We start from the raw sequence: 16,222 nt of genomic DNA on the forward strand, positions 1-16,222 counted from the left end.
GAGAGTAATTTTTATTAAGTCATCCTGACAAAAAATATTAACCCGTAGGCCAGTTTCTGAAGTTGGACATCATAAATCAAGATCTCCATTTTGTTCCTAGGCATCAACAGCACCACTTGGATGCCAGGCTACCTGCTTGAAACTCTACGGTTTTGTGCAGGGCATCATGACTTAGGTGTTTATGATGTTTGAAAATTATATTGGATTTTTCCAAAATTAAATTATCTCATTTAATAGGGAAAAATCAGATCTGATACTGGTTACCTTTACACTTTTGGCTTGTCAAACTGTATTTATTATCCCTTCTCACAGTTCCGAAGGCAGCTGGTGCTGCTGTCATTTCCCTTAGCTGCTAACTGCAGCAGCGTGGGACAGAGGAGAACCATAAAGGATTGGCTAGTAATGTGCCATTTCCTTTCCTTCCCACTTCATTGGGTACTCAAGTTTCTGTCTAGCTTTAAGTATTATATTTATTCTGTAAAGTGTATATGCACATGCTTATTCCTAAATGCTGTTGAAATTGATGAGATTTTAACATGTACATAGTTATTTTGTTCAGATTAAAAAAGCTCCCTTCATAATTAGTTACTTCTCTTTACCCATTCTGTCCAAACGTATACCAATATATACACATACACACACAAAAATGGAGATGCTTTCAAGAAATACCAATGTCAGATTGCCCCAGTTTCCCAAGAATGCAGAAAAGGAGTCTGGCATGGAGGAGAGCAGGACAGCACAAAGGGACTGAAGTCTCAAAACCTAGAAGAAAGCATATGAACAGTATAAAACCATTAGCAAAAAGGTCCTTGAAAGAGTAAGGCAAGAAATACTTTCCTATGAGAGGACAAAACTTAATGAGGAGAGAGAATACGTAGGCTTCAGGAGAAATAAGAAGAGTGAGATGCTTATGGGTTTGCCTGTACATGCTGTACTATGGCATATTTGCCTGCCCACACAGAAACATGTTCACTAGCAAATCCTGATATCAATGTTACTCTATTAGGAAATGTTCAGGTTTAAGCAAACTATAGCCTGAGCTCCCCTTGTTTCTGATAGTGCTGTCTCAAACTAATTCCATCATGAACTCTTGAACAATTTTTTTTTTTTTTTTTAATGAATCCCCATTTCTTTAACAAAACCAAACATACTCCTAGAATATTTCTTGGAATAAAATAAAGTTCATGACATCCAGCAGAGGACATCAAGGGTAAGTTATAATAAATATTCAGTCCTGCTTCTACCAAGAAGCATTGTGATACAATGAGGTGGGGAAATGAAGCCAGGAAAATGAAGAAAGGGATTAAATAAGGTGGCTAGAGATTAAGTTAATTCAATACAATGCCAAGACAACCTTTCCATGAGGCTCCCTAGGGAAAATAATGTTAGGTAGTATGAAAGTAAAACCTTCAAAAAATAACAGCAAAAAAACCCAATAAGCATTCTCCTTTTGGAATCATTTTACTCTGAGGTTGATAAACCATTTTGCTGACCCAGGCAAATCCATACTTCAAGCCAGAGGAAACTTAGAATTTACCTGTCAGATATTTATCTGGCTAAAAGAATAAAAAATACTGAAAAGATTCAAAGTAAAATTCAGATTATTAAGTTATTTTAGTTTATAATCATAAGGTTTTGAAGCTGTTTCAGTAAATGTCTCCAGAGAGGGTTGGTTATGCACCCTCTCCAAGTGCAGTGTTTTTCAGAGGTCAAAGCCCAAAAAGTGTGTGACCATCATGATAAGATTCAGCTAATGGAAATATGTAGCCAGCAGCAATAAGTAGCCTTCAACCTTCAGCTGGCTGTAGCAGAGTGCATAAGATCAGCTACACAAATTTGCTGTCAGTAAAAATTGAGACATATTTTTATGAAACCTGTCATGTGACTCTAGACCTCAGTAGATAGGAAGCTGTAAGCCTTTTGATGTTCCATTATAGGAACATTTGTAAAATACTGTTTTAGTACCAGTTTTCATTTCTTAACAGTAAAACAAGTCTTGAATTAGCCTGGAAGTGTCTCCTCGAAGATCTGTATGGAAATCTTGAGTTTGCAATTGGTTATTTTGCTGTTATTGACTAACTGAAATTCAATCTAGACTGTATTACGGTTTGGGTAACCCAGCCACGTAGCATCACAATTACAGGGTAATTTGGGTGGAAGGGGCCTCAGGAGACTTTTACTTAACCCCATGCTTACAAGTTCAGAACAGATTGTTTGGGCTGTACCCAGAGTATGGCCTTCAAAACCTCCAGGGACAGAGACTTCACATCACCTGTGTTGTCTCCTCTACTTGTTTGTGCTCATGGGAAACATGCTTTCTGTCTAGTCTGAACCTCTGTGTTTTCACCTTATGGCTGTTGCCTCTCAACCTCCATATGTGCACCACTGGAAGAAGACTGGCTCTGTGTCCTTGATAAGCTGGAGACTTCTGTGTTGTCCCTGCAAAGATATTCCCTCTCCAGGTGAACAATCCTCAGTCCCTCATGCTCCATCCCTGATCATCATGGTGTCCCTCCGCTGGACTCATTCCAGTTTATCGATGCCCTTCCCATACTGCAGAGCCCCACACTGGATTCAGTGCTCTAGATGTGGTCGAACAGCTACTGCTGTTACAGGAAATCATCACCGTGCTTGGTCTGCTGGCTCTGCTCCTGCCGGCACAGCTCAGGGCACTGTTGGCCTTCCTTGCTGCCAAGGCTCACTGCTGGCCTGAGCTCAGCTTGCTGCCCACCAGCACTCCTGGGACCTCCTCTGCAAAGCTGTTCTCCAGCTATAACATACAAAGATCACACAGGCTACTCCATCCCTGTGCTGAACACAGAACTGATGAGGTAAAGTGCTATTTCTTTCCTTCCTGAGTTACTGGGTGAGTAGTCCTACTTGGAGGTAATGATTTGAGCAAATACTATTCTTCTAGATAATACTCAGGGAACTGGAACTGTGATATGTGAGTGAAAGACTGACTTATGAAGATGTCGGTTTGTTTTGTAAGATCAAATGTTAAGTATTAAATAAAAATATAATCACTCAAGAATATCACTGGGAACCTATCTTGGTTATTTGAGATCTTTTTGTCACTCTAAGATCTCTAATTTTTTTTTTTTTTGGAGTGCAGAAAACTTTGAGTAGGGAATTTAAATACACTGACAGTGGATTTAATTTTCTTAATTATCACTCACAGAGCTCAAGTTTCAAGGAGTCCTGTTTGAAAACCAGTGGCAGATAGCTCAGTAAGCAAATGCTCACCTCAGACTCAATACATCAGGAAGTAACTGGAGTAAAGGCAGAGGTGACAGATTATGTGGGCTCATAGTTTTTTATGTTTTTCTTGACCAGTGAATTTAGGACTGAGCTGTTTAACTTAGATCTCTACCCTTATTTATAAAATTTGACAGCGCTCTGCAGAGAATAAATATGCTTCAGTGCTGGATCCAACTACCTAATGAATATAGAGATGGAAATGGGATGTGCAGATGCATCTATGCACATAATCCATTCACAGCGTTAATGCAGAGAGAAGAAGGCTGTAGCTCTCTATTGCCCCCTTGCCTGTCTGAAATCTGTTCCCAGTCAGTGTTTTCTGTTATTGAAGATAAGCACCTACTGAAATGTAAAACTTGAAGAAAATGATTTCCCAAAAATAGAGATGAAAAACCCCAATTCTGCTCTCCGAAAAGTGATGAAACATTGAATGCAACACTGACCTCTCAAAATCGTGAAAAAATATTTGAATAAGATCAATGAAAATATTATACCTTGCCATTTTTTCAACTTTTATATCTCTAATGTGTTTTTTTCTTTGTTGCTGTGAGCCAAAACAGAGTATTTTATTTTAGAAGTGCAGAAAAGGAACAATTCAACTGGAAACTTCTTGCTACTGCAGGGCCCATCTTTGGCACTCACATGATTTTGAAATTCTTTCTCTGCTTTGTGTACAAGTCAGAGACATCTCTTTAAAAAGTACATAAGATGATAAATTAATATTTTACATCTTGTGAACAACAGATATTTTATCAAGAAATACAACATTACGTATGAATACATAGCACAAATACATTTACATATCCAAATAGTCCATAACTTGTTGAAAAGCACAGACTCAGAAAAATTATGCATCAATACAATGTTTTATTAACAGTGAAATAAAAAATAAGCTTAAGATCAGTTTCTCTCCCAAAGCTGAGTAATCAGATCTTTTTTTTCCTTTTCTTGCTCACTTCTCTTCTGCAATCACGTTTTCGCTTTTCCAGCATCCCTAAGAGTCCTGTTTTTGCTTGTAGTCAGATGACACAAGCCTGAATGCAAGAACCCCAAGTTCTTGTGCCTTGAAGTGTCTCATTGAAGAGAGACATACAGAGATGGGGCAGAAGGTTCTCCAGGCTTCTCTCAAGCAAGAAATATCATAACTCCCACCACTCCCCAGGAAAAAAAATAACAACAAATACAGGAAAAAAAATAACAACAGATAACACAAGAAGTATTTGTAGGACTTTTCTCAGTTACTGGAGCTTATCACTCTAATTCCCCATTTCAACCAAATGTTCCTCTAGTCTATACCGCTGCAAAGAGCAGGTGCACAAAAATATATAGGCCTGTACCTAACATTTTATTCTTAAAAACTCATGTTCTGCTACCATGTAAGTGTAGCAAAGCCCAGTGTTTAATAGGTAGCGGGGTAGGGCTTAGAGCCACAGCTTAGTCTCTCTGCTTCTAATCTAACCACTGCAGGCTCCTTTCATAGTTAAAGGAGAGAATCAGACTCTTTAGCACAGTTTTCATCCTATCCTAAGCCCAATATCTAAAATGGACCACTTGAAAAGGTTTTAAACATGCCTCTGAATTTCCTGAGCACACAGTGAGCCTTTGACATCATCTCCCATAGCATATTCCTGAAAAAGGTGGCAGCCTGAGGCTTGGACAGGTGCACTCTCTGCTGGGTTAAGAACTGGCTGGATGGCCAGGCCCAGAGAATGGTGGTCAACGGGGCTGCATCCATTTGGAACTGAGGTGTCCCTCAGTTCTATTTAGTATCTTTATTAATGATCTGGATGAGGGGATTGAGTGCACCATTAGCAAATTTGCAGATGACACCAAGCTGGAGGGTGGAGGGGAGGGGACATGTTGGTCTGTTGGAAGGCAGAAAGACTTTTCAGAGGGACCTGGACAAGCTGGAGAGATTGCCTGATTCCAACAGGATGCAGTTCAACAAAGCCAAGTGCCAGGTCTGGCACTCTGGCAATAACGACACCCTGCAGCTCTACAGGCTGGGCACAGAGTGGCTGGAGAGTTTGGATTGATCTAGAACATGAGCCAGCAGTGTGCCCAGGTGGCCAAGAAGGCCAGTGGCATCCTGGCCTGGATCAGGAACAGTGTGGCCAGCAGGACCAGGGAAGTGATTCCTTCCCTATACTCAGCACTGGTGAGGCCACACCTGGAGTGCTGTGTCCAGTTCTGGGCCCCTCAGTTCAGGAAGGATATTGAGGTGCTGGAGCAGGTCCAGAGAAGAGCAATGAGGCTGGTGAAGGGACCTGAGCACAAGTCCTACAAGGAGAGGCTGAGGGAGCTGGGGTTGTTTAGCCTGGAGAAGAGAAGGCTCAGGTGAGACCTCATCACCCTCTACAACTACCTGAGAGGAGGTTGTAGCCAGGTGGGTGTTGGCCTCTTCTCCCAAGCAATAGGCAGTAGGACAAGAGGGCACAGGCTTAAGCTCTGCCAAGGAAGGTTTAGGTTGAATATTAGGAAGAAATTTTTTACAGAGAGAGTGATCAGGCGTTGGAATGGGTTTCCCAGGGAGATAGTGGATTCTCCATCCCTAGAGGTTTTTAAGAGACTGGATGTGGCACTTAGTGCCATGGTCTAGTAATCATGGTGGGGTTGGATCTAGGGTTGGACTTGATGATCTCAGAGGTCTTTTCCAACCTGGTTGATTCTATGATTCTATGATAGGTAGCAGGTATATCACATCTCTTATCATGCTACACTTGTAGTGTACACTTGTAGTGCCTTGCCCAGCTGATCAGATGGCTTACCACTGCTTTTTCAAGGCTTCTGAAGTTTGTAAGAAAACAGAAAAAGTACTGTATTGGGACAAGGACAAAATAAGATGGGTAAATAACTGTGGTAAGATTGACTGGATCAAAAGTGAAACACCTTCATCTGTGCTGGTGACCTGTATCTCCCCATGTTGTCGCTTTATAGCAGAATAGGAAACCTGGGCCATCCACCCACACTAAAAGAGATGAGATGAATCACATTCTAAACCCACCAGTTTCTCCCAGTGGCTAGAAAAAGTGAATTAAATTCCTGCTCCCTGGGACAGATAGGAAACACTGCACTAGTAACTGTAAAGGGTTTTGACATCAAGAATAAGAACATCCAACTAAGAGCATTATGACATACAGATTTGGGAGCTATTTGGTGTGAATTATGTTCACATGAACATCCTGATAATATTGACCCCAGAAACTGAACTCCAAGAATTCTAAATGTATTAAAAGAAGTAAACTGGCTTGTATTTGAACTTCAGAATGTGCTCCATAGAAAATCTTCAAAGTCAGACAGTGAAAATTATGCAACATTTTTAATGACTTACAAGGAAAGATTATGGGACTTGCTTAATGGAAGATCTTATATCTAAGGAGGACAATTTAGTATGAAAACTAATGTAGGACTGCTACACAGAAAAAACAAAACAAAACAGTTACTGAATGTTGGAAAACTGTTGGGAAATAAAAGTACAGACTTCCCAGTTCATCAGGATTATTCCACCGCCATGTTAGTCAGCTATGTCAAAGGGACACCTTAGTAAACTCATCTTAAAACAAGGCAAATTCCCTGCCAATTGAAAGAAGATCTCAAATTCCCACTTATCTAATCAAGTGAAAACTTTTTTCAATTTCTGCATTGAATTTATCGGTGGTCCTCATACACCCTTTAAGCTAAATGATGACACCCCTGATTTGACTGCTATAGCTGTCATGTCTGTGGTTTCTTGTACTATTTTTTTTTTTGTCAGTTATGGACATATTGAGCACTAAAGACCATTTCATTTTGCCTCCATTTTGACTGCATAGCCATTTGCCTTTACACAAATATTTTTTTCCATCAGTCCTCCAAATGCTCAACAACCGGAAACCTGTAGCTGCATTTTAATCCCTATCCATCAACACTATGCTGCTGCCCCATATCTCCTCTCTTCCTTCCTTCTGTTATTTGTTCAAAATCCTTGAAATATCTAACCCAGACTGATTTTTTTGACATATTTCATTTACCCTGTATGTTTTCCTGGCCCCTCAGAAAAAAAAATTCCTTACATTATATTATTAACCATACACCCCAGACTCTCTTAGACCATCGAATATCCTCCTTAAAGGCTGAATATTCTAATAGAGATTGTCTTTTAGCACAATGATAGTTTCTAAAAGCATTCAGGTAAGCTTTCTTTTCATTGAAATGCAGAACAAAAAATTACTTGAAATCTTAAAAATTACCTCAATATTAATTATTGTCTACTCACCCACAAACCTTGTCAAAAAAATGAAATTTGAACGAAAAATGCTGGATTTTGATAGAATGAAATACATCTGCACAGACAACAAGCTTAGGAAGAAAATCACAGGATGCATTTAAGGAAAGGCCTGTTGTGGAAAAGGACTAATGTCTGACATGGTCCTGCCTGATGAAGCAGGGAATTATAGTGCAAGGGGTGTGCCTTACCTCTGTATTGGGGTAGGTCAGAAATTTGATAATTTTTTATTACTTTCATTTCAGGAGGTTGAAGAAATTTTCCATAAGGAAATGATGGAATTATTATTTCAATTTTCTTTTTTTTTTCAATAATGAAAGAATAATTTTGGTCCAGTTAAGTAATTAAGTTTTATAATTACTTCCTCATTTTTTTTAATTTCATTTAAATTTTAACAAAATACATTTTAATATAACCATTATATCACAACACACATACACACATATATAGGATATTTATTGCAACCTTCCACATCACTGAATCTAGTCTTATCTGATTGAAATAAAATTGTACATACATATTTCTGTATGAATAATTTTAAAGTTTTCTTTCCTCATACATTTTTATTGTTATTTTTGTTCCAGTTGAGAATGAAAATAAGTTCAGAAATGTCAGAATTTCCTCTCTGAAGCAAAGTCTGGTTTTCAACCACCTCTTCACTTGCTAGCAGTCTAGAAACTAAGTCTCTCAAGGCAAGAAAAATTATCAGAAACACTATTTAAATAATTGGATAGGTATTTAACCAAGAAATTGATAGATTCAGGTTGTAATCAACATAGTGCTTCCATGAAATCCTTTCATATTCAATAGTATTGTACAATTTATTATTAGTGTTGTAAAAAAGAAATTAAAACATAAATTGAACACTTTGGATTCAATTTTACTCCAAGATACTTAAATGATTCCTGTTGTCTTCAACAGGAATTGTATGTGCATGACTGAGGAAAGACTGCTGCTATTAAGAAGCACCATAAACAAGTAAAAAAAAAAAAAACAAACCAAACAAAAACCAACCAGTAAATGGATACTGGTATTAATTTTGCTAATTGTTTGCAAACAGCCTAAACAGTATTTGAAATGATAAATGCTATATTGTTCTAAGTGTATGGATAACTCAGACCCATCAATGTTGCTTGATAATTCTGTCAGGATTAGTGGAAGGGAAACCTCAGCAAAATATTGGGTTTCAGTTCAGGTGCTTATTCAAAGTAATTTTCATCTTCTCTTAGACTATCTGTGTGTGTGTGTACAGAAGTTAGGCTTGAAATCACACGGTTGTCCTCTTCTTTCTGAGAAATAGGAAAATAGGTGAAGAATATCCTGAAGACTGCATCCTTTTAATTCCCTTATATTTTGATTTCACTAAAGCAAAACCAAAAGTCTTATTTCCCTTGGCTTAGGGAAGAGGAGGGTATAATAGAAATAAAATTGAACAGGAACGTTACCACCCAACACAAAGGTTCATGCTCATCTGGAACAGTATATTACCACTGGTAACCCATTTTAAATATGAGACATGAGAAAAATGAGATTTGGAGAAAGAAGATTACAGAAGCTTAGGCACAGGAGAGAATAAAAATGTGGGCCTTGTTTTTCTCTGAAAATAAAACACCTAATGAAGGGCACACAATAGGTTTTTAAAACTGGAACTTAAGCAAATACCTTGATAAAAACAGACTGAGGGACTGAGTGGTTTTTGTGACTCAGTTCCATGCATAATCACTTGGACAGCCTGAAGTGCCTCAGGGCTATCAGATATGACCAGGCACCTACAGGTGGTCCAGGCCCTTTGGGGAAGCAGCTGGAGGCCGGGAAGAATAACCAAGGGGGTCTTGGATGACACCAAATGCCTGTGTTTAGGTAGATCAGACCAATCCTGGCTCTGATCTAGGACAATCTGTTTTGAGGATAGTTCTTTCTTACCTTCTATCCATACGGATTTGTCTTCTGCCAGTATTACGACTTAGTGCAATTCCCACAAAATCTTCTAGAGCTGTACTATTTCAAAAGTCATGCAAGTGCTCTTCAGGTGTACAAATATATTTTAGCTGCTCTCATCCCTTACTTCATGTGTCTGCCCCTGAACATGGCCATAAATCACCATACCCTGTGTCCCCTGTGTTACACAGGTATTACCTCGGCAAAACTCAAATATCCCTACCACTAAGTTGTAAGTCAGATATGTTTCCTAATTAGACCAGTGGGTTGATACCTACCATTGTTCTTCCTGTATGTATATGCTGCAGTTGAATTACCTGTGTTAATCCTTAATGGTTTCAATAAATTAGAAAAGTCTGGAAGATCTTTGAATATATATGTTTCAATAAGGCAAAATTAAATTAGGGAGTCATGATTAGATAATTTTCTTAGGTTCATTGTTTGAACTGCTTGATAAACAGTTACTGCCTATATGGTTCAATACTGATCTTATATAATGACCACGATTAATGTTTTATTAAGGATGTTGAATTTATGAACTACAAAATTGGGTTCATTCCCAGTTATTAGCTGTGTTGACAAACCATGTTGACTAAGTATTTCTCAGTGATTCAACAGAACATTGAATAAATATATTTCATACACCAACTTTATTTCAAATGACCATGTGTAGCTGCTAACATGTATTCTTCAAAAGAAAAAGTATCTGCAAAGCTCTAGTAAAATGTATGCAGCATTTTAATACAATGATAGTAGGTCTATTCTGTCCTACTGTTGCAGTCTGACACTGAAGTGGCTTTTGTTCAGTTTTCTCTGGAACAACTAGACCAAGTACTCAGAAGTAACTTTGGTCAATTTTTCAACATGTTTTACATGGATATATCAAAAACGGGAAAAAAATGACAGTTGTTAAGCATTTGAACTCTTCTGGAAACTATCATCTGAAATGCTAGAAAACAAAAAAAAAAACTTGAAATGTAAAAATTAATCAGAGGTACAGAATATGCCAATACGCAAAAATCTCTATAGAATACAGAACTGCAAATTATTTCTTCTTCTTTCCTCTTTCTCTGTGTAATGCTGTGGATATCCCTGAGCTGGAGTTGACCTATAGGTGAATTTTTCAACCTAATATTGTGTTTAGGCTAGTATTGTATTTAGCTATATATCTGCTTTTTAACCAAGATGCTATATAATCCTTAGTAATGCTTTAAGAGTACACACTTATGTTTGTTAGGACAGCATATTAATAATAATCAGTAAGGTTTGTATGTGTTATAAATGTGCCTTTCTTTCTAGTAGAGACCATGGAAGTAGTAGGCCTCACATGGTCACAGCTGGTTTATATTTGAGATGTAGTTCTGTATTTAGAGGCTAGTCACGGCCATGGGGCATTTGACAGTACTGGGTCCAAATTGACTCCCTGATTTTACTCTGTACCCTGGCCAGACTTCAGGGGAAAACCAAGGAGAAAAGAAAGCCAGATTGTTTTCTGCACCAATTGAGTGAAGTTAGCTGGTTTGTTTAAGACTATATAAGCTGGACCCTCTCCTAGCAAAGATGGAGGCTTCACCTATGAATGGATGCACTACATAGGATTTCCCAGTTACTGGAAAGAGGTTCTCCAGTCCTTGCTGTGATCAGGGGCCTCCCCAGCTGATGTGTGGATCTGGATGATAGTAATGTACATAGGGCAGCTGGTGATGTATCTCTCTCTTAATCACTGTAGACACTTTTGTAGTAATGATTAGATGCATTACTAAGTGTATCCTTTCATAAGCCACTGTTTCTTTTGTAATTCTTTACTGTTTTGGACTATAGTAAACATACACTTATTCTTTGAAGTTGGTGTCTGTGTTCCTTAAATCCATTCTCATGGATTTAAAGGCAAAACAGATTGGCAAAACACTCTGCAACTATAATCTGAATTGTGCCGCATTCTGAACAATGCATGATGAATTGGACACCTCAAGAAACAAGGATTGTTGCAGTTAAATATTATTAAGCAACTTAATTAAATTAGACATTTAGATCAGAACATGAATACTTTAGAATTCATGAAGCTTGAAAAAAAGATATGAGATTGGGACATATTGTAATGTGAGATTGGGACATATTGTAATGGGCTCTAAATTTAATCCACGTTTTTTCTTTACCTTTTGGAGAAGGTGAAAAATATATTCTTTAAATAAAGTTTTCACCTCTTTGCATATTGAGCCTAAACCTGACTTTAATGAAATTGCCTTTCAACATCAAACCTCATTGTGGTCTGCTTTTAGATGAAAAATTATATGTTAAATATCCTTGAAGACTGACTCCCACATAACACTTTAACCATGTATCAGTTGTATATTACAGAAGCTGTGGAAGCGTTGCTTAACAATAGTACATTTGTGTACCAGCAGAGCTTTACCACTGAAAGAGAGAGTACGTCATATGAATATCAGATTAAATTGGGTTCCTTTGTGTGTTAGGCATTGCAGCACACTATACAGTCAGTGTACTTGAGTTACATTTTCCCTTTTCTAAATTTGGACAATAACAATCAAATAAATACTATGTTCAAAGGATTGGAATGGCTTCACTGGCTGGATTCCTGATTGTTTGGGACAAAATAAAAACACATCCCAGTCAAAAGAAGAGCCTCAGTGACATTTCATCTCTGACAGCTGAAGACTAAGCAGACAGGTTTTTGAGAAGAGGTAGCCTTGACCTTCTCTAAGTCTCCTGTCAAAATAACTGATTGGGTTTCATATAGACTGTCCATCACATTTATCCCAGCAGGATACCATAGAGTTCAAGGTAGGGAGCCAGTTGGAACAAATGTGCAGTACAGAAAAAGAGAGCATGAAATTGAGGGGTTTAGGGCAGCAATCTAACACTCAGCAACTCCCAGGAACCTCTTATCTCAGCAAGCTGTGAAGAATTTAGTTTCTCATTTGTTTCAGCCTTCCAAAGACATCTTGTTTGCAGAAAGAGTTTCCAGATGAGGCTGCCAGGTCCACATCAGTGCTGGATAGTTTTCAACTGTAAACAGTACAGTATAATACAACAGCTTGTGACTGCACTATCCCGCTTTCACACAACGCTTTTACTATACCAGAAGGTTTTCTGTTAGATCAATTTGGACTCTCTTTGCCTCTTGTCCCAGAAGTAAGTGGAACATCTGCAGTAAAGGAAGCACTTTTCTCACTCAGCTTGTTGTGAATACTTTTTTGGCATACTTTGTATTTTTGTATGTTCTTGCTGAATTCAAATTATTTCGAAACTGTTATACTCTTTTTGTGTTGTTCTGCAACTTTGCCCACTTAGTTTTTATTACCCTCTACAAAAAGAAAATGACTGTAGGCATAAATAGCTTATAACATAGCCTTCTGATTCTCTATAGCATCAGTCTGGCCTGGTCCCATACTAAAAAACATAAAAATTCACATTATTAAAAGACAATTTAAAATCACTAATGTTGTAATTCATATGGACCATACAAAGAAATCTGTGATTAATACAGTAAATAATACCTGTTTTCTTGAGAAGTAGAGGCCATGTCAAGAAGCATAAAAAAAAAAGAAGCTGTAAGTCCGCAGTTATGCTTTTTTCAGTTTTCCATTGTTTCCTTCAAATAAAAACATGTTACAGTCTTACCATGTGTTTTATTATACGTTATAGCCCAACAAGAGAATTACTTTACAGAATGATTTTCACAATTCTCATACACCCTTCTGTATATATATGTTCATCTCTGTAGGTAAAAATATCTCATACATTCATGAAGCATTCGACAAAGCAAACCCAGCTTGCTTTGTCAGACCTGTGGTGAGACGGGTTGCCTGGAACTGTGAAAATAACACACTTTCACAGTATACTTATACACCCAACCCTTTTGCCTTCAGTGGTTGAAATGATGTTAATAACCATAAAGCATGCTTTCTGATCTCAGACAGCATCCTTCTTTTGGGTTATACAGGCATTTGCAAACATGGCTCATTTGTGTCACTTTCCATTACTGACAGTTCTCTACCCTATCTCAAAAGAAAGGTAAACAACATTTCCAAAGGTTTCTAACTCACTGAGTAATTAGAAACACAAAGTTGTAGAATGAAGTCAAACAGATTGGGATGTACTACTTACAGCCCATGCTGGTGCCCCTGTCATCACTGCTCTGGCTTTTCCCAATAGGGTTTTCAGCTGAGTTGTTGAATAAATAACCTCCATTCTTCACTGTGGTGTGTCCATTAGAAAGGGCTGATCAAGATCTGGGTAATCCACTCCATGAATTCACAGTGCCCTGCCATTCCCAAGTTTTCCAGCTGTCAGATGTTTGAATAAAATCTCACAGTCTGCATCCTTGTCCCTACCTCCTCTGTAACTGTGTGATGTGAGGCATTCTTTCAGCACTCTGGTTAGCATAATCAGGAAGCACAAACAAACCTTGATTTGTAGGGTAAAGTGCTTGTGGTTTCTAAACTCACCAGAAATATATCTGAGGGCTTCAGAAGCTCATTATCTCAGCCTAACAGGACAGTTACCTCAGATCATTACAGACTTTTCCTACCCTGAAAACAGTTGCATATTAGTAAATGTTGCTGCATTAAGAACATATTTAAAGATGTGGCACTATAATGTTGAGGGACCCTGAAACCAGTATCATACAAACAGGTGGGATACAGAAAATTAAAGACCAAAAGCCTTTAGATTACAGAGTCAACACACTAATATCAGAACTGGAGCAGACTGGAGAGAAATTCAGATTCAAATTAAAGGCCCTTTTGGACAATGCATTCAAAATCAACTAGCCTAATGTTGTCTCAGTACATTTGACGTGTGCAGACATACAGAAAACCAAGCATATACTGTATGTTGCATTACACACATAAACCAGAAAACCTCTGTTTCTAAATATCTGCTTGGTTTTTTTTCTCCAGTTACTGTGACCCTTTCACTGCAAATCCAAGAAGGATGTGTTCCAAAAGTATGAATATAGGGCAGTCTACAGGACACAAATAAGTTGCTTAGAACAAAATATCATAAAATTATCAATTTCTGAAACTTGTTGAAAGATCCAGGAATGAGTACAAAGGACAATGTTAGGCTATAAGGGAAAATTTTCAGTCCTTTGTAAAACACATAAAATGCTGCCTTGAAACGTATCACAGAAGTCATCTTTAATATCTGCAATGAAAAATTTATGGAATGGGTGGGTGAATGAATGCTGCAATTCACTGTCAGTCACTCAGACATGATGGTGATAAAGGTCTGTAAGTGTCAAGACAGATACTTAGGACTTAATTGTGGGGATAATTCAAATTTAGGGAAGAGGTGTGGGTCAGTTCTTTTATTCCAAAGTGAATGGTTTACTTCTAATTGAAAGCAACACTAATTAAGATAAAGGACAGGACATTAACACTCAGTATTAACACTATGAGCCACAGCAGCAATATGCCTTCCCTTTGATGTGAGATAGTTATTTATGGTGCCTGTGGTGCAGCAGAGCTCTCCCCTGCATACACATCAGGTATCAGGCTCCAATATACACATCTTGAATGAGGAGATTAAAGAAGAAAAAATCATCGGGGGGCGGGTTTATGTACAGTGAAAACAGACTGACTAGAAAACAATTGGGGAAATTTATCTATCATTCATGAAGGTAAACAGTCCTTTCTTCATGCCTCACAGCTTTCAGATTTCTCTGGATTTCTCAGATTATATCTCAAGGGAGAGGGTAGCACCTAACACCACCATTCCGGGGTGAGATCTGCATATGCCTCAGCCTTGCTCATGTTTGTACAGAGGACACCTCAGTGGGTGGATCAGGCAGACACAGCAGCTTTCAGTCAAAGCCCTGGTATGGGTGAGATAGTCAAACTGTCTGGGAAGCACTGGAGCAGTCAGACAACTGAAACAGTTGTGGTCTTCCTGGTCTATCATCCCACTGAAATGTAGAAGTGGAAAAGTCTCCAAGGCTCCACAGACCAGCCAAACCAGATTTAGAATCACAAAGACTGGTAGCTTTTATTAAGACCAATAGCCTTTCTAGTGCTTGCTAATATAGCTCCGCTGTTTTCATATATTGGGCTGGCCAAGTGAGGCATAGCCCAGTGAAATTAACGTAGTGCTCCTACAAAACCCAAGTAGTTCATTGCTTTTAAACTATATTAACAAAGATATTACCTCTTATTTAACTAGGTACAACATCAAACATAGAGTAACACTTCCACAAATGAAAATTAACATAAAAGATATGCTAATCATAAGGAAGGTATTTTAACAAGATTTAATATCCTTTCCTAGAAACAGGGTGTCCTGCTGTTTCACTCATCTCTGCTTGAAAGATATTCTTTATTCCCTTATGTTCCCATCTACTTCTGTAGCTGTATGTCTTATTCACTGATGGTGAACAAACTTTAGATTTGTTATCAGATAAAGGCTTTGTGGAAGATAATAAAGCAAAGAAGAAACTGTGCGTAATGATGCAGGTTGCACTAATATGTCCTTTGAGCACAATCATCTCAAAAGAGATGACTTTTCAAATTCCAGGAGCACCAGAGGCAAGCTCAGGTGACCATTTTTATTGAGAATTCTGTTTTTCTTAATCCCACCTCTATCGGAGATGGGGTTCCGCAACAGTGTAGTCAAACCACGTGAACTTGCTTCTTCATCTTCTTCACCATAAGGCAGGAAAACCTTAGACTTTTGTGATTCTCTCAGCTGACCTTGACTCTTTAAGAGGCATATAAGGGCAGAATTGGTATCCTTTTTGCT

Source organism: Myiozetetes cayanensis, unplaced genomic scaffold, assembly GCF_022539395.1.
Source record: "Myiozetetes cayanensis isolate MyiCay16 unplaced genomic scaffold, myiCay2020 scf3, whole genome shotgun sequence".
NCBI lineage: Eukaryota > Metazoa > Chordata > Aves > Passeriformes > Tyrannidae > Myiozetetes > Myiozetetes cayanensis.